Source organism: Ctenocephalides felis, unplaced genomic scaffold (genome assembly GCF_003426905.1).
Source record: "Ctenocephalides felis isolate EL2017-DRISC unplaced genomic scaffold, ASM342690v1 CF-g0.4_SCAFFOLD_01886, whole genome shotgun sequence".
Taxonomy (NCBI): Eukaryota; Metazoa; Arthropoda; class Insecta; order Siphonaptera; family Pulicidae; genus Ctenocephalides; species Ctenocephalides felis.
Window position 1 is genome coordinate 141,685,084 of NW_020538040.1, and position 27,998 is coordinate 141,713,081.

The following is a 27,998-nucleotide window of genomic DNA, read 5'->3' on the forward strand; positions in this document are numbered from 1 at the left end:
TAGTATCCCTATGACAAGAGCGATCGGTTAATATTCCAGGCGTGCCAAAATGCTCGTCTGCTTAAAAACGGTCGTCGCACAGGTAATTTATTACAATGCCTCCTAGGCTATATTTCTGCCCTGGTATGACAATATATGGGAATTCAGGTGTCGCATATATCTTGAATGTACAAATGGACCGCACAAGTAAGTGCAGTTGTGTAATAGAAATTAAACTCTCGAGAGTATCAACGAAAACACCACCACAGTCGCAGGCCAAGGCACGATATCGCGCAACCGGTTTTCTCGTTCGAAAAAATAAAATAACATGAACGCTACAACAGAATAATAAACAACAAAAAGCAATATTGCCCACACCTGTACTCCTCACGGTCAGATATATGTAGCTCCACATACAAAAATGATGTTTTATAACACAAACACTTGTAGTACACTGTCGCATTACAATGAATCATCACTTTTATTAATCACTCACCAATAATCGCTTTAGTAAAATACTAAGAACTGCGATATGATACCATCACGCGGTGTAGAATCACACACTTCCACCGCACAAACTTCAAATTACAACTCCTGATCAAATTAAATCAAGTCACTTTAGAAATGTTTAGAACGGCACAGGACCGATGCTGGATAACATTCCTTGTCGATCAAATTCTGTGCTGAAGAGCGGCCGGCGGCGATGCAACACTAACCACACAGCACTGCTTAAAAACGTTTAGTACTAACACAAACAACTAATTTAAAAATCATACAATTTTAAAAACTGATCACGAATAGCAATTACACCGATTCGTATGTTAAAAAACACGCAATTAAAATTTGTCTACAGCACGTTCTCGTAAATTTCGACAAAAGTACCGGCGCAGCCACACCGTACGGCGATCGCATAACAACTGGCTGGCGTTCGAGAATTGACAGGCTTTACACACGCAAACACGGCACGAACACACGCAAGCGTACGAGCCAAAGCACAGCGCGTTCCAGCGCCGTCAGACCACTTCACACAGCCGAACTGTGGCACCGAGAACGAACTCATAGGCCAGTCAAAATAGACATTCAACATCGGCATATTTCGCATAGACCTGGAGATTGATATAGACGTTAAACTAGTGGTGTATGGCATTGCGCCTTAAGGCGAATTGCTGAAACTTTCCGTTCCGAAAGCTAAATTTAAAAAAAAAAACTTTGCAAAACTTTGAAAAAAAAAATAGATTTTTGGGAAATTTTGACATTTTTAAAAATAATTGACTTTTTTGAAAAATTTGATTTTTTTGTATTTTGATTTTTTTGTATTTTGATTTTTTTTTGAAAATTGTGAACATTTTATTTAGGCAATGGCGCTGCATAGCTGATTTAGAGTCGAAATATCAAAGCGCGTAAGCGCCGCGTATTCGTCTAACACGTAAACATTGGTACGGAACCCATATAAATGTACACAAAATTTGTACTTATTATTATAATATTTATAAACTATCTGATAATACGATGTACATATGTCTAATTCATTTTTGTGTTCATTTTTGACAGCCAAATGTCATTATTTTTATTTTTTTATTGGTTTTCCAAAGACGCTGGCCTGCTTTTACAAAAATTTCACCAATTGTTTATTTCGTCAATACAAGTAAAATGTTTTTTGAATTATTTAAATCGGACGCTCCGTTATCTCAAAAACTGAAATACCAGTTTTGGCACTTTTTGCCTCGTATCTTCGGAACAGCTAGACCTGCCTCTGCCAAAAACTAGTAGGAATCAAATGTTTTTTGAATTATTCAAATCGGTTGATCCGTGTTCACAAAATCGTCGACAAAAAATTGTATCCGCACTCACTAATGCACGCACACATCTATTTTTTCTGAGGTATGCCAAAATGTTCAAAAACCTCTGAAACGTAAAGATACATAAAAATTTTAATTTTCGATTTTTTTGCGATTACTATAACTTAACATATGGGAAGTTAACTAGTGGGGCATGGCATTGTGGTCATAAGGCAAGTTGCTGATAATTTCCGTACCAAAAATTAAAACTTTTACAAACGCTTTAGATTTGTTTAAAAACTGAAAAATTAGATTTTTGAGATATTTTTTTAAATAATTGGACTATTTTTGTAAATTTTAAATTTTTTTGAAAATGTTGAACTTTTTTGCGTCGCTGTATTAAAAACAAAATATCAAAAGCGCTATTACTATAACTTACCCTATGGGAAGCTAATAAGTCATTACAAATCAAATGTCAAAAGTCCCCAACAAGCTCAGAGGTGCAAAATTTTGTGGAAACTATCAGAACTATCAAATAAAAATTATTTAACGTCTGTACAAATTTTCAGCTCTATGCGAATTATTCTGATGTTCGACTTCTTTGGCTTTATTTTGACCGGGCTATCATATTCCTACAAATGCATAGTTCGTGTATACGGAAAACGCACACAAAAATAATCACCGAGATACGAACCGCCGCTTACTTGAAACGAACGCCTTTTAAATGCAGACATCCGTACAGACAGACTGCACAAATAATTTTATTATGCAAGCCATCCATATAACGTATCGAAAACGAATGCGTTACACGAGCATTTAGGACTTGCTCGATAGTGCCTCTGAATTCTAACAATATCTGCAGATATATTTTATCTCATTCTTTTCTCATATTTTAACTTGATTCGTCTTTCTTATTGAACCAGTTAAATGGCGAAAATACTCGTCATGAAGAAGTGGCACAAATTTGTATATTGACGACGATATTCGTCATGCGTACAAAACAGTGACCATTTTTTATTCAAATTCAATTTTTTGAAAAACAAATTAATGGTTCATTGCAGCGTGCCTTGGCAAATTCCCAGAACTTCCCGTACCGCAATTTAACACTATTAAAAAACTAGCTGTAAGTGGAATTCTCTCTTAAGGCAATTAAGGCATCGTGCCTTAAGGCAAATTGCTGGAACTTCCCGTACCAAAAATTATTATTTTTTAAAAAACGATTGACATTTTTAGAAAAATTTACTTCAAAAAAATAAGATTTTTGAGAAACTATAAATTAAACAAAAAATTACTTTTTTTTGAAAAAAAAATTTAATTTTTTTTTTTTTAATTTTTTTTTTGAAAAAATAATGTTTTCTTTATTTTGGCATATTTTGGAAGATCTTTTTTCAAAGCAATCGTCTGCTTTAACTGCATAGAGACAAAATGTCAAAGCGCGTAAGCGCCGCGTCGCCGTCTAACGAATAAACATTGGTACGGAACCCATAGGAATGCAAATAAAATTTATACTTATTGTTAAAATCTCTATAAAATATCTGATAATTTGATGTGCATATGTCTAATGATCATTTTTGACCGCCAAATGGCTTTTTTTTTTACTTTTTTCGTTAGATCTACGAAACCGCTAGACCTGCCCTCATGAAAATTTGATCAATTCCTCATCTTGTCAATACAAGTCAAATGTTTTTTGAATTATTAAAATCGGACGCTCCGTTCTCTTAAAAACTGAGTTACCGTTTTCGGCACTTTTTGCCCCGTATCATTGGAACGGCTGGACCGGCCTTCGCCAAAAACTAATCAGCACGTCTCCTTATCAAAACGAATCGAATGCTTTTTGAATTATTAAAATCGGTTGCTCCGTGTTCCCGAAATCGTCGACGAAAATTTGTATCCGCACATACATACACACACGTACATACATACATACACACACACATACACACATACATCTATTTTTTCTAAGGTATGCCAAAATATTCAGAAACCTTTGAAACGTCGAGAAATGCAAAAATTTTCATTTTCGATTTTTTTGCGATTACTATAACTTGCCCTACGGGAAGTTAAAATTTTTTTTTGTAAATACAGAACACATTTGATGAACTTGTAAGAAAAAGTACTTTTTGAACTTTTTTGAAAAACATGAGAAAATTTTTGACTTTTTTAATCATTTTTAAAAAATTTAGATTTTTTTAGGGCGATTGCGCTTTTACGCGCATTTTTGCCTGGTTTAGCTTTAGCTATTTTGACAGTAAATTATAAATCGTGATATGAAACCCATGATATGAAATGCAAACAAAATTTATGCTTATTATTAAAATCTATGAAATATCTGGTAATTCGATATGCATATGTCTAATGATCATTTTTGACCGCCAAATGCCATTTTTTGAAACGTGTTTTATTGGATCTCCGAAACCGTGGAACTGCCTTACCAATAATTTGGTCAATCTTTATCTCTTTGCCAGTGAAATGTTTTTTGAATATATCAAATCGGATGCTTCGTTCTCTCAAAAATTGACATGCCATTTTTTGCAGGACCAGCCGAGCCTTCGTAACGGTTGAAACTGCCTTTGACAAAAACTAATCAGCACGTCTCCCTATTCACAGGAATCACATGTTTTTTGAATTCTTCAAATCGGTTTATCAGTGCTCTCAAAATCGTCGACGACAAATTATATCCGCGCACACACATTTATTCATACATCATTTTTTTCTAAGATATGCCAAACTGTTCAAACGACCTAGAAACGTAAAAATATGCAAAAAAATATTTTTGATTTTTTTATTAGATTACTTTAGTTTACCATATAGGATGTTAACAAAATATATTCTGATAAATCATGTTGTTTAGAATTCATAAAGGCTATGGCTGTATAAAATAAGTTGTTGTGTCACTTTACCTTAAGGCAAGTTGCCTGAATTTCCCGATAAGTGTAAAAAATATACTTAATAAATAATAATTAGGATTATGCTATTTAAATAATTTTTGCTAATGTAAGTTTTGAAAATAGTTTTTGCTTTTCATAAAAAGCTTACAACTTTCTTTTCTTTAAATTTACGTATGTAATATTTCATGGAATGTAATCGAAATTCTGCCGCAAAATAAACCCATGTTATGGCAAGGCTATCCTACCTGCATGTTTCATATAAATTGGTACAGTATAATGTCAAAATTCTACGTGGTTGCTATGCAATCAAGCATTTTAGATATACAACCTAACTTAGAAAACGTACAAACGCCAAAAAAAGAAACTTAGGGGGCGTCCATTAATCACGTGAGCGAGTTTTTAAGCATTTTTGGACCCTCCTCCCCTTTGATGATCCATGGTGTTATTCAAAATTAACCCCCCCCCCTTCCCCGTATTTTTAGTTACGTGAGAAAACTGTACAATTTTTGACTTTTTTTTTGAAAATGTTTGAACTTTTTTAAAAGAATTAGTTAAGAACTAAATGCACGTGATATCTTACAATACCCCTACCTCCCCACGTGATATTTTGTGATTTGTTGTCAAACCCCCCCACCCCCTAAAAACCTTACGTGATTAATGAACGCCCCTTTATCATAAGTGCATCTTTCTGATGTGTCATAATAATACATGCAAAAAGTTAGATTTTATGTGTAAAACGCCTGGTCGTACAGCAAATACATAGCACTTTGACAGTTTTTAGTACCATTTTATATGAAAAACCCAGCGCGACATAGCTTTGTCATAACATTGGTCTATTTTACGGCAGAACTGGTCCATTAGTTTAATACGCTTGTAGAATATGATTAGGTTTACAAAGAAGTAAAATATATTAATAACACTGCTGAATTTTGTAAAATAATTCCAAAATTTGTATCCAGCATCTTACTAGCGCAACTTACTCTGTGATTGACGAATATACTCGTCATGAGTTTGATTCGGACAACACAAAACTGTGCGCACTGTGCTATATGAGCGTCATGTTAACAGGTTAAATCATATTTTTATTTTCTTTACTGTATCAGGTTTACTTTTTCTTACACGTTACTTATTTACTTTTATTTACTTTTTTAATTTAATGGGTGCTCTGTCCGAGGCCGTATGCTGAGTTAAACTCCATATCGACAAGAAGACTTCTATTGCCACTTCGCATCGCAACACTGAAATGAGCTATTATCAATTTGAAAAATATTTCTGATCTATTACTACATATTTAATTTAATGGACACTATGTCTGGTGGCAGGTCTATGCCTGAGCTAAACTCTCACTAAACCAGGAGATTTCTTTGTGGCGGGTATTGATAAGTCAGTAGTATAACCGACTCACACGCCAGGGAAACTCAGTTCGAGTCCTTGAGCTGACATAAATTAATCATTTAATTTAAGAAGCAAGAGAAAAAAGCAATATTTTCAATGGAAAAGTTAAGATTTAGAAGAAAAAAAGAAAAGTATTCGTAAATATAAAGTGCAGACTATGTATAAATAAATAATGTAGTTCGAGCAAATTAGCTCCAAAATTTAGATTAAGTGTGTCATGACATTTAATGTAAAAAACAAAAAAGTGTACAAAAAATATCGTAAAAATATGTTTCGTAGAATCATCGTTGAATCACAAAGTATTAAATTTTAATCAAATTCGCCTAATTAAAGAAATCAAAGTATATCAAAACATTAATAAACGCGTACCAAGCACAACTGTGAAATTGAAGAAAAAAATATTTATGGAAAAGTTCTTTAGTAGTATTGAATATAAAAAAATGAAATGTTGAAAGTGACTAAATGCTCTAAGTAAGCGAGGTTAGTAAATATAAATAAAAATAGAGATTTCTTGATGCTTCTTTGCACTGCGATACATATTTTATATTATATAATTTTACTTAATTAATATTTATATAATAACATGATACTGCAGAGTTTTGGTCGAAGCATTAAAAATATACATTTGCAATAAAAGGTCCTTGAATTTATTAAGTTATAACCACTATATAGTTGTGAGTGGCATTTTGCCTAAGGGAAAGTTGCATGAAGCTTTCGATAACAGTAAATAAAAAATAATCGACTTATACAATATAACTTCAGATTTAGCGACTTTTAAAATTGTGACAATATAATTTTGAAATTTTGACGTGGCCCATTATTTAAAATATTAAGGAATCATTGAAGAAAAACCACGTTTCGTCTATTTTACAGAAGACAGTCCATAATATTTTAGGACAATCATTAAGACCATAACTTTTATTATTATACAAAGTTTCATCAAAATCATCAAATAAAAATAATAATAATTTTGGAGTTTTGAAAATCAGTTCAGGATTTTTGGCTGAAACATGGACGAACAGTTTTGCACTTATTGAAAGAACGATTTAGCCGATCGCCGATGGTCAACACAAGTCCTTATTGAATTTCGAATGGCTTTTAAAATTTTGAAATCGGCACAGTCTTTTTTAAAAAATTGTCGATAAAATGTCAAAATTTGGCTCACAGGCTCACATTCTCACTTTTTCCAATTTGGGTCTCGAACAATTCAGAAAGACTTAAAACGTCGAGAAAACATAAAATTGGTAAGGCGGGTTTTTTAGGCAAAAACACAAACTTCTCCTTCAGACAATAGATATAGTTATATTTAATTTATCAATAATCTTTTTTTTCAATTTTGGAACAAGTATAAGCGAACTCTAGCTCTTCAAAACATTTTAATCCTTTTTTATATTTTATTAATTTTTTAAAATTTGTAATAGTACATAGTAATAATAATTACTAATATATTCATGAATATGATTTATATACGTTGTTTAAATTATATAAAATTTATTATCATCAATCAAAAAAAATGAAAAAAAAAATACGGCGCACATATTTTATAAATTCGAAGTACCTCTCTGTAAAAAACGTATGCTCATCAATTTTTGACACCAATCATAAATTAACTATATCATTTTTATCACCATTAATTAAGGATTCAATCTTCAATACATATCGATCCGGGTAGATGTCGCGAATATAAAGAAAAGCGAAGCATTTTTATCACACGTAAAATAATTGTCGCCCGGAACATATTTTTACACTGTGGCGTCGAGACACGTTTGTTCTGCAGAACTTCTTTTGCATAATAATAACGCAAAATTATAGGCACTTAGTGCATTTGCACAATAAAATATATTGTAGCTACAGTGTAGTAAATTACTGAACGAGGAAAAATAATATTAATTTTTAGAAAATGATTTTAATTCAGATAGAAAATGTACTTACGTCGTCTGTGTCGCATTATAAATTAATTTTTTTAGCATTATAAAATTTTCAATTATTTTATAATAATTATACTTAAATAAGACATTAAGTGGTGAGCATGGCATAATTTATAAAAAATGTATTTGTTAAGTAGAATTTGAATAAAAATTAAGAAAAATAGTAATAACAGAATTGGAATAGCTGAATTGTATTAGGAGTAAGAAGAAAAAATATTTGAACTTGCTGAAATTAAAAGAAGAATGAAGAAAAAAATGAAATGAAGGTATAAGTTGAATATAATTAGAAATTTGAAAAGAGCAAAAATTGAAGAAAATAAGAAGAAAAAAAATTAAAAAGATATAGAATAGGATACATATATAGATTGAATATGATATAAAAATTAGGATGTAAATAGATAAAATTGTTGTAGGCGGCTAAATGCTCAGAGTAAGCAAGGTCAAATGAAATTAAAAAAAGACATTTACTCGTAATTATTATTCATTGTCCTTGACTTCACAGTTTTCTTATGACAATCCAAAGTATTTTATGTGAACAAGCTTTTTGTGCAATAAATTCTAACGACCCATTTACGCCTGAAATTCGAAAGGGTTGATAGATTTTCTTCATAAATATATTGTATTGCATACATACTATATCTTTTAATTTTTTTAAATTGGTAATAAACTAATAATTTTATATCCATTACCTATAAGTTAATATCTATTTGTGTGGCACAGTGAAAAACATCCCAAAAATCTTTGTTTTTCATTTGATGTATGTTAGGGCGGAGCACAAAGATCCAATTTGAATTTGAGCAATTATATTGTGTAAACGAAACCCATTTTTATATCACATCGAATAACACATATCATACAAACAACTATCTGTCTATGTTTAGTTTCTGCAAAAAAATGTAACTTGGTCCTCATAGGCGGTATAAATTAGGGCAGCCAGGGGTAAACAGGTACAATGTCTAATTTAAATTTCAGAGAGATTTTTCAAAATAGCTACATTGCATTCAGCCAATGCAAAATATACATTTCATGGGCACATTTCTTACAAATACAACACTTTGTATTACTTTAAAAATCTGGTATTTTGACTGGAATATTTATCAGCAGAGTTGGAATAACTATTAATTTAATTCATTTCTAGTAAAAATTGCTTCTTCTACCTGAGTTTATATTTTTATTTACTATTTTTTATTGCTTACATCTTTGCCAGAGTAAAAATTTAGTAGATCCTTTTTATCTCGCCCACATGTAAGCTATTGTAGAGATTATATAAACAAAACTGTTGATTCTAACTTAAAAATATCAATACAATAAAATAATTAAATAATGTATACTTAAAAAATTAAATTAAAGCCTCGTAAACTAACAACAGTGCTCACAACTAAAAATCTAACATAAAAAAAACATTTGTTACAGATTTTCAAACTTTGCCGTTTATTTCCTGATAGCGACGTTTCTTGATTTGAGGCGATAGCTGATTACCCATTTTTCCACTCTACTTTCAAATATTGTTATTAAAAAGTTCCTGACTTTACTTGTTTTTGAGATACTGGTGGACCTTTTTATCCGCAAACATCCTAGCCGCTATAACGCTATAAATATATATACATATATATCTATATATTATTATGATTAAAAATTTATTCGAATAGTAATTGCAGTATTCAGTTTTTTTAAAAAACAACGCATATTCCACAACTTTTAATTTCGAAGCAGATGCATAATTGCATGCATTATTAAGGCAAAATTAATTTGAGTTTATAAATCAAATCAGACCTTCAAAAAATAATAAAAATTACTAGTTGTTTTTCACTATAATTAGAATCAACTAAACTCCATTAAAATTAACATTCAGAATATATAGTACAGACCAACTGTACATCGACTTATTTCCAAGTTTTGCATATAAAAAACGCTATCAGAAACTGTACAATGCATTTGCGTATCCTTTTTCTAACGTATCACAAAACCACAGGCTGAAGGAGCGACCTTCTTCTCTTTAATCGATTTATAATGACATTTAGAAGGAAGCAAGATAAATCACAAACGCGCCAACTTATTACTAACATGCCATATGTGTAGACCGAGGAATAGAGAATTATTCTGACGCATAAAATTACGTCCGCCAAGTCATTATAGTTTAAAAATGCTCGTCCGATACGAACCTAGGACAACATAAATTTACTGGTCTAGGTCTAGCATGTACGAAAAGTAACGCTTTTGCCTTGGGAATTTTCAACAGCATCGATTTACGTTTAAAGTTTACATTTATGCACACACACATATATATATATATATATATATATATATATATATATATATTTATATATATATACACTAGCTGACCCGGCAAACGTTGTTTTGCTAAGTAAGGTATATTCTAAACAATTTCTAGAGAATCAAAAACATTAATACTTTTAGTATATAAGGATGTGTTGTTTAAATGCTATATACAACGAGATACTATAAAAACAATAAACCCCATTAGTTTGTCCATATTTTGTCAATAAAATCAAACTGGAAGTCTTATACACTTTGTACAGACATCATGGTATAATCCAATCCAAGTCTTTTTTGCTCTTTCGACTTATTGATTAAGTTTCAAATTTTCAGATTCTTTTTGGATTCTGGATTTTGTGTATAATTGTAAATAATACTACTGAGCTTATACAAAATTTTCAAATTTCTGCGAGAAGAGATAGAAAATGAATAAGGTATTGAGTAAGGTACCCGCTTTTTATTATCTAAGACTAAGATATTTAAAAATTTATTATCTAGACCTTTTTACCCCATAGACGGGGTAACTTGGAACGGCCAGACGGCAAACAGGTTTAATGTTTTATTTTAATTTTAAAGGTATTTTACAAAATAATTACATTTATAACTAATGCTAAAAAAACTACCAACGAAAAAAATACTTTTATTGTGGATTTTTAAAGATTACAGTTTATCTCCCGATAGCAAAGTCATATGAATCAAGGTTATAGCTGGTTATACATCTTTCTCCCTCTACTTTCAAATATTGTTATTAAACAATGCTTAATATTACTGGTTTTTGACACATCGCTGGTGGACCTTTTTAACCCCGGACCTTCATACTCGTATATTGTTATCTATTCTTCGATAAATTCTGGGAAATAATAACTGGGAAAATGTTATTCGACAAAATGTCTACTTGATCGATACCAAATTTAGGTTCTGAATCTGAAAATAACATAAATGAAAAATAATATAACTTAGAAAATGTTTTATAAATACCAATGAATATATAATTATACAAATGAGATCTTTCCGAGCACCGTGTTTGAGAAAAATATGCCAAAAAGTGCATTTTCATATTAACATTTCAAAAAACGTTGATATTTTGAGTTTCTAGTAACACTTACGGCCCGTTTAATAACGTTTTTGTTTATACATAAAACTACAAACCAAACTACTTACTACAATTTATTCATAATTAAATAATATTCACGTAAAACATCCTAAACGTAATTGAACATCATCTGTCAAAAACCTTTGACATTTGACGTGTTAGCCACCGTCCATTGTTTTATTTAAATTACGCTTCAAATTAAACATGTAAACTAAAATTTCAATTTAAAAATGTAAAGTTTCTACGCGATTTTGAAATATTATCTCACCTTTCCGACAATCTCTGGATTGGCACGAATTTTTCAAGACTAAGACTGGCCAAATCGGTTTAAGCTGTTTTCGAGTTTTACCGGATCATTTGATATATAATATATATATATATATATATATATATATATATATATATATATATATATATACAGGGCCGGTCTTGCCTTGAATGCAATGCATGCAAAAAATGCGGGCGCACGCCTTAGGGGGCGCCAAAACGAGGTTCGGAAATGAAATTTATAATATATTATTTATATATTTTTTTTAAACATAAGATCTAGAATATTTAATAGATTATAATAAACAATCCAACTTAACTATGAGTCACAAAAAGCATATTCAGTTTGCAATGTGATATCAAAAGAAACAATTAACCAAATAATAATTCTGAAAATTTGTAAATTTTTGTTCTGCTTACTGTTCAAAGTACTTTTAATTTCATTCTTCGTTTGAAGTTAACGTGGAATCAAAAAAGAAAATATTAAGTGTTTAATCCCGTAAGAGCAAACCTACAAAAGTTTAAATTAATTATTGTGCGTTATTGGTGAAAAATGGCGAGCTGATTTAGTTGAAATGGAACTTGTTAAAGAAATATATACTAATTATAATAGAGAAAATGGAAAAGGGGAGTCAGTGCTCAAAAAATGGCTTGCTTATTCCAAAAAAATTAATTGTATTTTTTGTTTTTGTTGCAAATGTTTCACATCTGATGAACTTTGAACGTTGAAGATATGCTTGGTTAGGTTTATGGAGCAAATGTGAAAAATTGAAGCAAAATATACTTAGGAACAAAAATCTTTAAGCTTTTTATACACATAATTTAATTATTAACTATGCAGAAATAATACAGATATAAATATAATTTGTTTGTCTCAGTATAGTTAAGGGATGTTATTTCTTTGCATCTTTTAATAATTTTTGGACAACACTTTAAAAAGTTTAACTTTAAAACAACAATCTGATACTCTGAATCTGATGGGAAAGTAAAGCTGAATACAATTTGGCGCTTGCGATACCAATAAGGAGAAGTTTACGATTCAATTTTAGATACTGTAAAAAATAAAAAAATAAAAAAATTAAATTTAATTTAAAACATGAAATACGAGTGTTATGTTTAAGAATTTAAGTCTAGTCTTTTTTTGCTCTTTTGGCGCGATTTGCTTTATAGAATAAATCTCATAGTAAATAAGTTAAATGTTTCATAATCCCAAATATTAATATTACACCTACGTTAGAAATAATTGAGAATTTAAAAATATTTGATTATGATCAACCCGCGAATCGCCTCGATTTTCTAAATAGATTTAAAATCAATGAGTTTTATACGCTTTTAGATTATATATAATTTTTTGTGTGCTAAAGTGTGTGTACAAAATTCCAAAATGATTAAAAATTAATTAAAAAAATGAAGTAAATGCTTATATAATTTTAATGAAAAACTGTTAAAACATTTAAAATTATTGGGGGGGGGGGCGCTAGAACAAATCTTGCATGCAGGCGCTGAGGACCTCAGGACCGGCCCTGTATATATATATATATATATATATATATATATATATATATATATATATATATATATATATATATATATATACATAATATATAATTCAACGGCTAGACCTGCCTTTGCCAAAAACTAATCAGCACGTCTCCTTATTAGTGGGAATCGAATGTTTTTTTGAATTATTCAAATTGGTTGAAAATTTGCATCTGCACACACGCACATCCATTTTTTTAAGGTATGCCAAAATGTTCAGACACTTCTAAAACGTAAAGATATATGAAAAAAAATTATGTTCGATATTTTGCGATTACTATAACTTACCCTACGGGAAATTCAGAATGACTTGAAACGCCGAGAAAAAAAAATTGGCAAGTCGGATTTTTTCGACAAATTACATACATTTTCGGGATGTTATAAACCAAAAATTATGGATGTTTCAAATAGATTTCAAATTCCAAAAACATTTCGATTTTGAAGAAGATAAAATATCATTATGTAAATTTCTATCAAATGCAAAGTTATTCATGAGTATTGTTAAGAAAATCAATTTATACACTCAATGACTTCACTACATATGCATGAGGATATCACACTAATATTTATGTACTCTGACGCAGTCATTTATTAGGGTGACCAGGTGTGCTGCATTTGGCAGCCAATTTTACTTTTTACTACCAGCTAATGTAATAGCTCACTGTATTCTCATTGCACACGATCGACTTACAGAACGAGGACTCTAAATTTTATAGACAAAACGAGATCTTCTCGAATACATTTCACTCGCGTGCTAAAAATAATTTGGCGTCTGCGGTTCACTGGCAGAGGTCGTATGAGTTATTAATTGCTACGATGTTTAGAAACTTTGTGACCTATGATAAAACGTTATATTGGGATTTTTTTTTAAATTGTATTATATATTTAAATGTAGATAACTAAAATATAGTTTATGTATATATGTACACACACTTAGGGAAACTAGGGGCTATATGCAACGGGGGTAACTAGTAACAGGCGTTTTTCGATAGGATCTTAAAAGATATTAAAATATTTTTTTGTCTCGATTGGACATGTAAACCGTCCTGCATGATATTGTCATAGCTACTATTCTGCAAGTCGACGCAATAAACAGAACTAAGCAGGTGCGTCAATTATGACTGTTTTTTTATTATTATTATATTTTCAACAGCAATCAGAATCTTACGTTCTATGAGCTGTTGGGCTGAAACTTCTCCTTACGTCGTATTTTTAGATGGTAACCCAATGGTTAATCCATCTATATTTGATGATTTTTTCTATTAGAATTAATCTAATAGGGCTGACTTTATATTGGTGCAGCAATGTCGGGCAAGGGCTATTTTCACTTGGAAACATATTGCTATCTATATTTCCAAGTGAAAATCGTTGTCACTGCTGCCTGACAACACAGGCTGCTCGAATTGGGTATCGAACCCGGGACTTCTGAAACAAGTCCCATCGCTCTTAACTGCTTACCTAAGGGCAAGCCCTATTATGACTGGTGATATAAAATTGATTTATCATAAAATTTCAGTTTGAGTTATTAATATCGACTAATTTCAAATTTTATATATCCTATTCCGTTCCAAATTTATCAATCTTTAATTATGTGTATGCAAATCTTTGATAACAGCCTGACAACACAGGCTGCTCGAATTGGGTATCGAACCCGGGACTTCTGAAACAAGTCCCATCGCTCTTAACTGCTTACCTAAGGGCAAGCCCTATTATGACTGGTGATATAAAATTGATTTATCATAAAATTTCAGTTTGAGTTATTAATATCGACTAATTTCAAATTTTATATATCCTATTCCGTTCCAAATTTATCAATCTTTAATTATGTGTATGCAAATCTTTGATAGCTAAATTATTTTAATAGTTATTTCGAATAATGTAAAAAAATTACACCTGCGGTTAATTGAAACAAAACCTTGGGGCTAGTTGTAACATACAAGAATTATATACAGATTCAAGTGAAGAAGATTGGATGGCATGTACAGTTTGTAAGATGTGGGCACATGTAAATTGTGTTATAGGAAACACTATATTTTTTATTTGTATTATGATAATAATAGCAGTTTACTATGATTTATAATAAAAATTTATATTATAGGAGATATTATATATTTATTTGTATTAATTATAGTTTGCGTTGATTTGTGAAAAGATTTACTTAGAAACAAGTCTATTTTATTAAAAATAAGTAAATAATAAATTATCAGAGGTATAATTGTCGTTACTACTTGACGTGATAGATGTTATAACTAGCCCCAAAAACAAGGTAAGTTGTAACACCGCACTTTTTCTTGAAACCGATTAATTGTGTAATAACGAGAAATAGTTATAGCAACTAACCATCTTTATTTTGTAGAAATATAATCAGTGGATCTCAGAATATATTATATTACTAAAAAACTGTTACAACCAGCCCCTAGCTCCCCTACGTATGATTGAATAATAGTATGAATGATATAAAATATCACATGTTGTTTTTATAGTTAAATATATTTTACACGAGTGAACCAAAAACTTGTGGTTTATGGCATCGTGGAACTTTCCGCACCGTAATGAAATATTCGAAAAATATTAAATGTTTTCAAATATATTATTATAAATACTGTAACTTTCATTATTCTTATTTTATAGACAAAACATAAAAGCTTATAAATTGATTATGGCTTTTATTCAAATTAACATGAAAAGTAAATAAGTAGAACTTAATAAAGCGGAGTAAGAACAAAGGTTCCTGTCTCATATTTCTAAGAGTTATATAAACTGTATTGCAGAGTTCAAATTATTTATTTTGAGTATAAAAGTGAGTTTTAGAATTATAGTTAGAATTAAAATTAAAATCTTATTTTAGATGTTCAAAAAAATTTTTTTTTTGAAAATTAAAAAGATAAATTTTGTTTCCCCAAAAACAAGCGTGTTGTCAATGCAAACAGAAGGTTTTTTGAAACATTTAAATCGAATGCTATGTTCTCTTAAAAACTGCCACTTTTTGCACAATGAGCTTCGTATTTCCGAAAGAACTGGACCTGTCTTTGCCAAAAACTATTCAACACTTCTCCCCATCATTGCAATTTGATTGTTTTTTTGAATAATTGAAATCGGATGCTTTGTGCTCACAAAAACTCGAGTTCTATTTTCTTTGTTCCGTATCTCAGAAACAGCTGGAACTGCCTTTATCAAAATCTAATCAGTACGTCTCCTTATCAATAGAAATCGATTGTTTTATGAATCATCCAAATCGAATGTTCAGAAAAAATGGATGTGTGTATGTGTGTGTGTTTGTGCGGATAAAAATTTTCGTCGACGATTTTGGGAACACCGATCACACATACACACAAACACACATTATTTTTAACTTCCCATATAGTAATCGCAAAAAAATCGAGAATATTTTTTTTTATTTATCTTTACGTTTCAAAGGTTTCTGAATATTTTGGCATACTTTAGAAAAAATGGATGTGTGTATGTGTGTGTGTGTTTGTGCGGATACAAATTTTCGTCGACGATTTTGGGAACACCGATCACACATACACACAAACACATATTATTTTTAACTTCCCGTATAGCATAGTAATCGCAAAAAAATCGAGAATAAATTTTTTTATATATCTTTACGTTTCAAAGGTTTCTGAATATTTTGGCATACCTTAAAATTAGAAAAAATGGACGTGTGTATGTGTTTGTGTGTTTGTGCGGATACAAATTTTCGTCGACGATTTTGGAAACACCGATCACACAAACACACATTATTTTTAACTTCCCATATAGTAATCGCAAAAAAATCGAAAATAATTTTTTTTATATATCTTTACGTTTCAAAGGTTTCTGAATATTTTGGCATACCTTAGAAAAAGTGGATGTGTCGACGATTTTGGGAACACCGATCAACCAATTTGAATAATTCGAAAACATTTGATTCGTATTGATAAGGAAACGTGCTGATTAGTTTTTGGCTTGGGCAGGTCTAGCCGTTTCGAAGGTACGGAGCAAAAAGTGCAAAAAATGGCAGGTTCTGAGAGAATGAATCGGCCGATTTAAATTATTCAAAAAGCATTCGATTCGTATTGAAGTGGAGACGTACTGATTAGTTTTTGGTATAGGCAGGTCTAGCCGTTTCGAAGATACAGAGGAAAAAGTGCAGAAATTCCGATTAGATCCTAGACTTAGACTGAAACGTAAAGATATGCCAAAATTTTGGACGATTACAATAACTTACCATATGGAAAATGAACAAATTATGTTTGTTACCGTTATTTTACCTTACTAAACGAACATTAAGAGAAAATTTTATTCCAATAAGTAGTGTTATCTCACAATAGAGGAACAAATTTTAGTGGTTGCTTCTAAATATAAAAATAGGATTGACGTATATCTCAAAGAATTGGTCAGCAGAGTTTACCTGTATAGTCAGCCCACCAGATTGAAAAGAAAGTTGCCACAAGACCTCATCTAGTCCAGTTAAACCTAATTACTATTCTTTTTTATGTTTCATTTGATTGTTTGTTTTTTCTTATCGTTTTGTTTTTTGTGTTTCTTTTCTTTTTTATTTTATTTTATTTTTTTTTATTAACATGTGTTATATATACCTAGTAGACACGCCGCTGGGTGATGCTACTATCTTCTTGTTTATATTATATGATAATTATTGTTAGCAATCTCTGCTTAATGTTAATGAATATGTAAAACAGATTGTAGAATAAATTAAATAAAAATAAGTAGTGTTATCACGTGCGTTTGTTAATCATGAAAATGCTTTCGGATTTCGGCTTTCGGCTTTCGGTTTTCTATTATTCGTCTATATGCGGGAACCATGCGGGAACACACAGAATGCTGAAATTTTGTCGGCGCGCCGCATGCGAATTATGGCGGCGTTGGCGCGGGCGCTAAATTGTTTCGGACGCGTTAATATCATACAGATATCATAACTTGACCGCAATTAGATCACGAATGCAACACTTGCAGCGATGTCGGCGGCGGTAATAAATGTTGGACTAAATGATTTTACGGCATTGCTGATGGGGTTGTTAAATTATAACGGTAGCAGGAGATATTCGTTTATTATGTGAGTTATTTATAATATTTTGCATATGCAGTTGTCTATATCCAGATAGGCTCTGTGCATTAAGTATACAAAGACAAGTACTTGGCCTTGTGGTGGAGTTTCTGTATCCCATGGTTTCGTGATCGAACCCTGCGTTGCGTGCAACGTGATATCAAACTAGTAGTGCATGGCATCGTGCCTTAAGGCAAATTGCTGGTACTTCCCGTACCGTAATGAAATATTTGAATTATTAATATTATTATATATTAATATTTTCAATATTTAAAAAAAAATGTATATATTTTTTTAAATTTTGAAAAAAGTGCCTGCCCCCAAAAACTAAGCGTTTTCTACTGTCAACACAAGTAAAATGTTTTTTAATCATTCAAATCAGATACTTTGACTTCACAAAAACTGCCATTTTATGCTTAATTAGCTTCTTATCTCCGAAAAGGCTAAATCTGTATTTGCAAAATGTAATTATTTTGAATCAATCAAATCGGTTGATCCGAGCATCTGAAATCGTGAACCATAAATTGTATCCATACATATATATACACATCTATTTTTTCTATGCCAAAATGTTCAGAAACCTTCGAAACGTGAAGATATGCAATAATTTTTATTTTAGATTTTCGGACGATTACAATAACTTACCCTACGGACTACCATTTGGGAAGTTAATAATGTTTTTAAAAATATAAACTATTATTTTTTAAATCTTCATCAAATTCAGTAATATACGTTAAAATTAAGTAACGATAGTAAATGCTGAATAAATTATTTTATAGCTGATACCATTGCTAATGGGGGGCTATTATTTCATAACACTATTAGAATACAGTAGAATCCGATTAGTATGACGCCGGATATATTGACAACCGCTTATTATGACGTAATCGCACTAGGAAGTTTGGTTTTCATACAAAATTCCTTAAAAAAACAGGTATCTAGTCAGATATATTGACATCGCTTACATTGACATGTCGCTTATAATGACCCATTTTTGCAAAAAATTATGTCCAATTATAATGACCGACATGATTTTACATGATGTGGCCAAGTCTACAAAAGCAATTGCTATGTCTTTTGTGCACAATAGCACTAGGGACTGTTTTTACAATAAAATTATGTAAAGAAATCAATAAAAAATTACTGATTACTTACATTGAAAAATCACATTTGTATGTTTATGGGTAGGGTAGACCAATTATTAATGGTCCACCACGGATATCTCGTAAACAAATAAAATTAGATTTTTTTTAACAAAAATATTCGATAGTAGAGGGCAAAAAATAGAACTTTGACCTTTATTTTGTACTTACATTTGTTAACGATTGAGAATGTTTTTTTTCATATTTTTATATTTTAGACTCATGTATAATTTGAACAAGAATAAGTAATAAACAAAAGCACATCAAATTATCAGATTCTTTTATAAAAATTAACAATGATTAATTAACAATATGCTTATAAATTTTACTTATGTTGAAATGAATTTCCTTGCAAGTATAATATATGAAAATTCTGAAAATTGCATAATATTTCTTAAAATTTTATTGTTTTAAGTAGGCAAAAACTAATCTAATATACTGAAACCGAGTTCAATAATAATATGCTAAAAAATATGCTACAAATTTTCTTTGTAGCATAGTTAAAAAAAGAACAAAAACAGTTTTTAACATCATACTAAAGCTGGAATATATATTGGCATAATACAAATTCGTGTAATTATTTTACTTAATCCAAATGCAATTATTACTTAGATATTGTAATTATAATAAATTTAGTATATTTTATTGTTTTTTTAAATATATCAAACATCAGTTTCAACTGCATAAATTATTTTCGTTATCTTCATAACAAAAACTATCTTCGTAAATACTATTTGTTTTCTAATTTATACTAAAGGAGGATGCTACAGTTTCCTATAGTTTTAACTTCAATCTGTAAATTATTATCCCTGCAGCCAAATAAACAAACAAATAACTCTCATTCGGTATCACTATTTTTAGCTTATTTCTTATGAATTTGCATCGGCAGAAGCACGTACTTGACATGTTATCGGCATTCTTGTTAGATAATAAATAATAATGATGCAGTACAAAATACTTTGTGATCGACTTACTACTTTGGGATTCTGCAGATTATGTTCTTGAATTACGTCGCATTCCAAGAAGAACGCTCTCAGAAGATATCTGAAACAAGAAGACGTTATATGATTTTAAAAGATAAAGCTTTAAGCGGAAAATTTTCCGCTTCGAGTTTTGGTTTCTAGTCTATTATTAAGTTGAATTTAATATTTGGGTTATATTACGGTTCAATATCAATTTATATATTATATATATATACTAGGAAATTTTCAATTTACATATAAGTTTTTACTCTGCATGTTACTTCCTTATATATTAGTTTTAATTAGTTCTATCTTTTTTACCGCCACAATATTTATTTATTTTATATTATATTTTATCTCAATATGTCTAAAGTTTAAACTCTAAACGTATGGAAATTATAAAGACCATTTTTATTTGATGTATTGCCCTGGAGATTGTGTCTTACATATTTCAACATCAAAAGTAGTATAAAATATTTTAACACACACACACACACACACATATATATATATATATATATATATATATATATGCATATATATACATATATATATTTATATATATGTATATATATGCATTTAAATTCACACTATTAATAATTACAATACACATTTATTTATCGATGATGTAATAATTTGTATCAATCTATATATAACACTTGCCAATAATGAAATCGATATATAAATTATTTTATAATTAGAATCAAACAATAATTTATCATATCATTAATTCACCATTAAAAATGTTTTTGCGAACAACATGATATCATGCAGTAGTGATATGGGTTTTGTTTCAACATATAGATAAAAAACGAGAAGAATTAATTTCCTCAGTCACTAATGTGCAAGTGTGGAACTCACTACTTTGGCCCCAAGCGAGAATAGATTTCACGATTCTCATGATAAATTATTGCCAATTCTGAAAATACATAAGATAGTTGTGCGATGTTACTGTTCTTTTTTGATGAATAGGAGGATTTAATAGTCAAAAACTGTCAAAAAGCTATGTTTTTGCTGTTCAATCAAGCGATTAACACAATGCCTACTTTTAAATCCCTACTTCCAAATGGCACAAATGACAATATCAATGTTATCATAAATGAAACTTTCTATTGTCACTAATAACACATGTTTGAAGTCAAATTATTTTTTTGTTTTGACATTTAGAGGTTAGGTTTTAGAAGTTGACATAAGGTACATTCTCGATTGACAACAAAGGCATAGGTTTTTGACTGTTTGTGACTACTAAATGATGCGATAATTCAACAAGAAAAGGTCGGTAACATAAAATAACTATTTTATCAGATCTAAAATAATTACGTGCTACCACTGCGCTACCAAAGCTGTGACACTTCTGTACTTGCAAAACTCAAATATTTTCTATGATTTCTAACAAACTAATATTATAAAATAGCAGTCGGTTACTTCGACAATATATTGTACCATCATCGCGCTGCCTACTGCGCTACCGATGCCGTACTTTCTGTGTCTGCGATGTTTGTAAAAACTGAATGTTTTCAATGATTTGTAACAAATCCAATAACATTACAAAATAGCAACAAGCTATTAGGATTATGAAACTTACGCGCTGCCTACTGCGCTACCGAGGCTGTACTAACTTTGGCAGCACTACATGTAAAATCGAATGTTTTTAACGATTTGTAACAAATACAATGATATTACAAAAGAGCAATGAGTTATTTAAACAAAATGTTGCCCTGGGTGAGGATCGAACTCACGGCCTTAAGATTATGAGACTTACGCGCTGCCAACCGCGCTACCGAGGCCGTTCTTACGCCGTCATCCTATATGTAACAATCGAATATTTTTAACGATTTGTAACAAATACAATGATATTAAAAAAGAGCAATGAGTTATTTCAACAACATGATGCCCGGAGTAAGGATCGAACTTACGACCTTAAGATTATGAGACTTACGCGTTGCCTACTGCGCTACCGAGGCTGTACTAACTCCGTCAGCACTACATGTAAAATCGAATATTTTTAACCATTTGTAACAAATACAATGATATCACAAAAGAGTAACTAGTTAATTCAACGAAATGTTGCCCGGGTATGGATCGAAATCACGACCTTAAGATTATGAGACTTACGCGCTGCCTACTGCGCTACCGAGGCTGTACTAACTCCGTCAGCACTACATGTAAAATCGAATATTTTTAACGATTTGTAACAAATACACCAATATTATAAAACAGAAACGAGTTGACCCGGGTGAGGATCAAACTCACGACCTTAAGATTACGAGACTTACGCTCTTCCTACTGCGCTACCGAGGCTGTACTAACTTTGTCAGCACTACATGTAAAATCGAATATTTTTAACCATTTGTATCAAATGCAATGATATTAAAAAGGAGCAATGAGTTATTTCAACAACATGATGCCCCGAGTGAGGTTCGAACTCACGACCTTAAGATTATGAGACTTACGCGCTGCCTACTGCGCTAACGAGGCTGTTCAAACTTTGTCAGCACAACATGTAAAATAGAATATTTTTAACGATTTGTAACAAATACAATGATACTAAAATGAGCAATGAGTTATTTCAACAACATGATGCCCCGGGTGAGGATCGAACTCACGACCTTAAAATTATGAGACTTACGCGCTGCCTACTGCGCTACCGAGGCTGTACTAACTCTGTCAGCACTACATGTAAAATCGAATATTTTTAACGATTTGTAACAAATGCACCAATATTATAAAATAGAAACGAGTTGCCCCGGGCGAGGATCGATTTCACGAACTTAAGATTATGAAACTTACGCGCTGCCTACTGCGCTACCGAGGCTGTTCAAACCTTGTCAGCACAACAAATACAATGATATTAAAAAAGAGCAATGAGTTATTTCAACAACATGATGCCCCGGGTGAGGCTCGAACTCACGACCTTAAGATTATGAGACTTACGCGCTGCCTACTGCGCTACCCAGGCTGTACTAACTCTGTCAGCACTACATGTAAAATCGAATATTTTTAACGATTTGTAACAAATACACCAATATTATGAAATAGAAACGAGTTGCCCCGGGTGAGGATCGAACTCACGACCTTAAGATTATGAGACTTAAGCCGGGCACAGACGTAACTGTATACTTGCGCAACCTGCGACTTGCGCATGTATTCTGTAGCGTCTGTGGAGTGTTTTTTGCGCACCTTGTCGGACTGGTGCAAGCGAGTAGGCATGAGCACTTTTTCATTATTTTAATTGCGCAATCATTCAAGTCGGCAAGTTCATTCGTTGGCCGCGTGTGGCAGCACATGTCCCGTTTTTATTTTACTTTGTAGCGAATTCATAATACAAGTTTATGAAGTTATCGACAATTAAAAGTTATTAAATTAGCCCTCTGAACACTTTGAATTCTCTTCTGATGCTGTAAATACTTAAATTAATAAAAAAGATATATTTTTAGGTTATGTTTTGACATTTATTATTTGACATTTGTGATATGCTTGCGCAAGTACTTGAACATAAACTTGAACCCTCTGTGAGCGCTGTGAAAATACGCCTGGTTGCGCATTCATTCAGCTGCGCAAGTATACAGTTACGTCTGTGGCCGGCTTTACGCGCTGCCTACTGCGCTACCAAGGCTGTACACTGTCAGCACTACATGTAAAATCAAATATTTTTAACCATTTGTAACAAATACAATGATATTAATAAAGAGCGATGAGTTATTTCAACAACATGATGCCCCGAGTGAGGATCGAACTCACGACCTTAAGATTATGAGACTTACGCGCTGCCTACTGCGCTATCGAGGCTTTGCTACCTCTGTCAGCACTACATGTAAAATCGAATATTTTTAATGATTTGTACCAAATACACCAATATTATAAAAGAGAAACGAGTTACCCCGGGTGAGAATCGAACTGACGACCTTAAGATTATGAGACTAACGCGTTGCCTACTGCGCTACCGAGGCTGTACTTACTACGTCAGCACTACATGTAAAATCGAATATTTTTAACAATTTGTACCAAATACACCAATATTATAAAATAGAAACGAGTTGCTCCGGGCGAGGATCGAACTCACGACCTTAAGATTATGAGACTTACGCGCTGCCTACTGCGCTACCGAGGATGTACTAACTTTGTCAGCACTACATGTAAAATCGAATATTTTTAAACATTTGTAACAAATACAATGATATTAATAAAGAGCGATGAGTTATTTCAACAACATGATGCCCCGGGTGAAGATCGAACTCACGACCTTAAGATTATGAGACTTACGCGCTGCCTACTGCGCTACCGATGCTGTACTAACTCTGTCAGCACTACATGTAAAATCGAATATTTTTAACGATTTGTAACAAATACACCAATATTATAAAATAGAAGCGAGTTGCCCCGGGTGAGGATCAAACTCACGACCACAAGATTATGAGACTTACGCGCTGCTTACTGCGCTACCCAGGCTGTACTAACTCTGTCAGCACTACATGTAAAATCGAATATTTTTAACGATTTGTAACAAATGCACCAATATTATAAAATAGAAACGAGTTGCCCCGGGTGAGGATCGAACTCACGACCTTAAGATTATGAGACTTACGCGCTGCCTACTGCGCTACCGAGGCTGTATTAACTCTGTCAGCACTACATGTAAAATCGAATATTTTTAACCATTTGTAACAAATACAATAATATTAAAAAAGAGCAATGAGTTATTTCAACAACATGATGCCCCGAGTGAGGATCGAACTCACGACCTTAAGACTATGAGACTTACGTGCTGCCTACTGCGCTACCGATGCTGTACTAACTCTGTCAGCACTACATGTAAAATCGAATATTTTTAACGATTTGTAACAAATACACCAATATTATAAAATAGAAGCGAGTTGCCCCGGGTGAGGATCAAACTCACGACCACAAGATTATGAGACTTACGCGCTGCCTACTGCGCTACCGAGGCTGTACTAACTTTGTCGCACTACATGTAAAATCGAATATTTTTAACCATTTGTAACAAATACAATGATATTAAAAAAGAGCAGTGAGTTATTTCAATAAGTGCCCGAGTGAGGATCGAACTCACGACCTTAAGATTATGAGACTCACGCGCTGCCTACTGTGCTACCGAGGCTGTTGAAACTTTGTCAGCACAACATGTAAAATCGAATATTTTTAACGATTTGTAACAAATACACCAATATTACAAAAGAGCAATGAGTTATTTCAACAACATGATGCCCCGAGTGAGGATCGAACTCACGACCTTAAGATTATGAGACTCACGCGCTGCCTACTGCGCTACCGAGCCTGTTCAAACTTCGTCAGCACAACATGTAAAATCGAATATTTTTAACGATTTGTAACAAATACAGTGATACCAAAATGAGCAATGAGTTATTGCAACAACATGATGCCCCGGGTGAGGATCGAACTCACGACCTTAAGATTATGAGACTTACGCGCTGCCTACTGCGCTACCGAGGCTGTACTGACTCTGTCAGCACTACATGTAAAATCGAATATTTTTAACGATTTGTAACAAATACACTAATATTATAAAATAGAAACGAGTTGCCCCGGGTGAGGATCGAACACACGACCTTAAGATTATGAGACTTACGCGCTGCCTACTGCGCTGCCGAGGCCGTACTAACTTTGCCAGCACTACATGTAAAATCGAATATTTTTAACCATTTGTAACAAATACAATAATATTAAAAAAGAGCAATGAGTTATTTCAACAACATGATGCCCCGAGTGAGAATCGAACTCACGACCTTAAGATTATGAGACTTACGCGCTGCCTACTGCGCTACCGAGGCTGTACTAACTTCGTCAGCACGACATGTAAAATCAAATATTTTTAACCATTTGTAACAAATACAATGATATTAAAAAAGAGCAATGAGTCATTTCAACAACATGATGCCCCGAGTGAGGATCGAACTCACGACCTCAAGATTATGAGACTTACGCGCTCCCTGTTGCGCCACCAAGGCTGTTCAAACCTTGTCAGCACAACAAATACAATGATATTAAAAAAGAGCAATGAGTTATTTCAACAACATGATGCCCCGAGTGAGGATCGAACTCACGACCTTAAGATTATGAGACTTACGCGCTGCCTACTGCGCTACCGAGGCTGTACTAACTTTGTCAGCACCACATGTAAAATCGAATATTTTTAACGATTTGTAACAAATACAATGATACTAAAATGAGCAGTGAGTTATTTCAACAAAATGATGCCCCGGGTGAGGATCGAACTCACGACCTTAAGATTATGAGACTTACGCGCTGCCTACTGCGCTACCGAGGCTGTACTAACTTTGTCAGCACCACATGTAAAATCGAATATTTTTAACGATTTGTAACAAATACAATGATATTACAAAAGAGCAACGAATTAATTCAACTGAATGTTGCCCCGAGTGAGGATCGAATTCACGACCTTAAGATTATGAGACTTACGCGCTGCCTACTGCGCTACCGAGGCTGTACTAACTCTGTCAGCACTACATGTAAAATCGAATATTTTTAACGATTTTTAACAAATACAATGATATTACAAAAGAGCAATGAGTTAATTCAACTGAATGTTGCCCCGAGTGAGGATCGAACTCACGACCTTAAGATTATGAGACTTACGCGCTGCCTACTGCGCTACCGAGGCTGTACTAACTCTGCCAGCACTACATGTAAAATCGAATATTTTTAACGATTTGTAACAAATACACTAATATTATAAAATAGAAACGAGTTGCCCCGGGTGAGGATCGAACGCACGACCTTAAGATTATGAGACTTACGCGCTGCCTAATGCGCTACCGAGGCTGTTCAAACCTTGTCAGCACAACAAATACAATGATATTAAAAAAGAGCAATGAGTTATTTCAACAACATGATGCCCCGAGTGAGGATCGAACGCACGACCTTAAGATTATGAGACTTACGCGCTGCCTACTGCGCTACCGAGGCTGTACTAACTCTGTCAGCACTACATGAAAAATCGAATATTTTTAACGATTTGTAACAAATACACTAATATTATAAAATAGAAACGAGTTGCCCCGGGTGAGGATCAAACGCACGACCTTAAGATTATGAGACTTACGCGCTGCCTACTGCGCTACCGAGGCTGTACTAACCTCGTCAGCACTACATGTAAAATCAAATATTTTTAACCATTTGTAACAAATACAATGATATTAAAAAAGAGCAATGAGTTATTTCAACAACATGATGCCCCGAGTGAGGATCGAACTCACGACCTCAAGATTATGAGACTTAGGCGCTGCCTGTTGCGCTACCACGGCTGTTCAAACCTTGTCAGCACAACAAATACAATGATATTAAAAAAGAGCAATGAGTTATATCAACAACATGATGCCCCGAGTGAGAATCGAACTCACGACCTCAAGATTATGAGACTTACGCGCTGCCTACTGCGCTACCGAGGCGGCACTCATTTTGTCAGCACCACATGTAAAATCGAATATTTTTAACGATTTGTAACAATACAATGATACTAAAATGACAATGAGTTATTTCAAAACATGATGCCCCCAGGTGAGGATCGAACTCACGACCTTAAGATCATGAGACTTACGCGCTGCCTACTGCGCTACCGAGGCTGTACTAACTTTGTCAGCACCACATGTAAAATCGAATATTTTTAACGATTTGTAACAAATACAATGATATTACACAAG

The 27,998-nt window shown here is 32.5% G+C and overlaps 1 protein-coding gene and 8 non-coding genes across 11 annotated transcripts in view; all 9 read right to left on the reverse strand.

Moving 5' to 3' along the window:
- LOC113377989 (leucine-rich repeat-containing protein 24-like) overlaps positions 1 to 875 on the reverse strand; it is a 573,615-nt gene extending 572,740 nt beyond the window's left edge. For all 3 annotated transcript variants that reach the window (XM_026618474.1, XM_026618473.1, XM_026618475.1), the window contains exon 1: positions 476 to 875. The gene's annotated coding sequence lies outside the window, so the exon portion shown is untranslated. The remainder of the gene's footprint in view (positions 1 to 475) is intronic.
- Positions 876 to 22,526: 21,651 nt separating this feature from the next.
- Positions 22,527 to 22,599, reverse strand: Trnat-cgu. Its single transcript has one exon. It is a non-coding gene; the product is annotated as a tRNA-Thr (tRNA).
- A 1,415-nt stretch (positions 22,600 to 24,014) lies between these two features.
- Trnam-cau lies at positions 24,015 to 24,087 on the reverse strand. The gene has a single exon. It is a non-coding gene; the product is annotated as a tRNA-Met (tRNA).
- Positions 24,088 to 24,835: 748 nt separating this feature from the next.
- Positions 24,836 to 24,908, reverse strand: Trnam-cau. Its single transcript has one exon. It is a non-coding gene; the product is annotated as a tRNA-Met (tRNA).
- Positions 24,909 to 25,697: 789 nt separating this feature from the next.
- Positions 25,698 to 25,770, reverse strand: Trnam-cau. The gene has a single exon. It is a non-coding gene; the product is annotated as a tRNA-Met (tRNA).
- A 265-nt stretch (positions 25,771 to 26,035) lies between these two features.
- Trnam-cau lies at positions 26,036 to 26,108 on the reverse strand. The gene has a single exon. It is a non-coding gene; the product is annotated as a tRNA-Met (tRNA).
- Positions 26,109 to 26,356: 248 nt separating this feature from the next.
- Positions 26,357 to 26,429, reverse strand: Trnam-cau. The gene has a single exon. It is a non-coding gene; the product is annotated as a tRNA-Met (tRNA).
- A 103-nt stretch (positions 26,430 to 26,532) lies between these two features.
- Trnam-cau lies at positions 26,533 to 26,605 on the reverse strand. The gene has a single exon. It is a non-coding gene; the product is annotated as a tRNA-Met (tRNA).
- A 281-nt stretch (positions 26,606 to 26,886) lies between these two features.
- On the reverse strand, positions 26,887 to 26,959 carry Trnam-cau. Its single transcript has one exon. It is a non-coding gene; the product is annotated as a tRNA-Met (tRNA).
- Between the last annotated feature and the right edge of the window lie 1,039 nt (positions 26,960 to 27,998).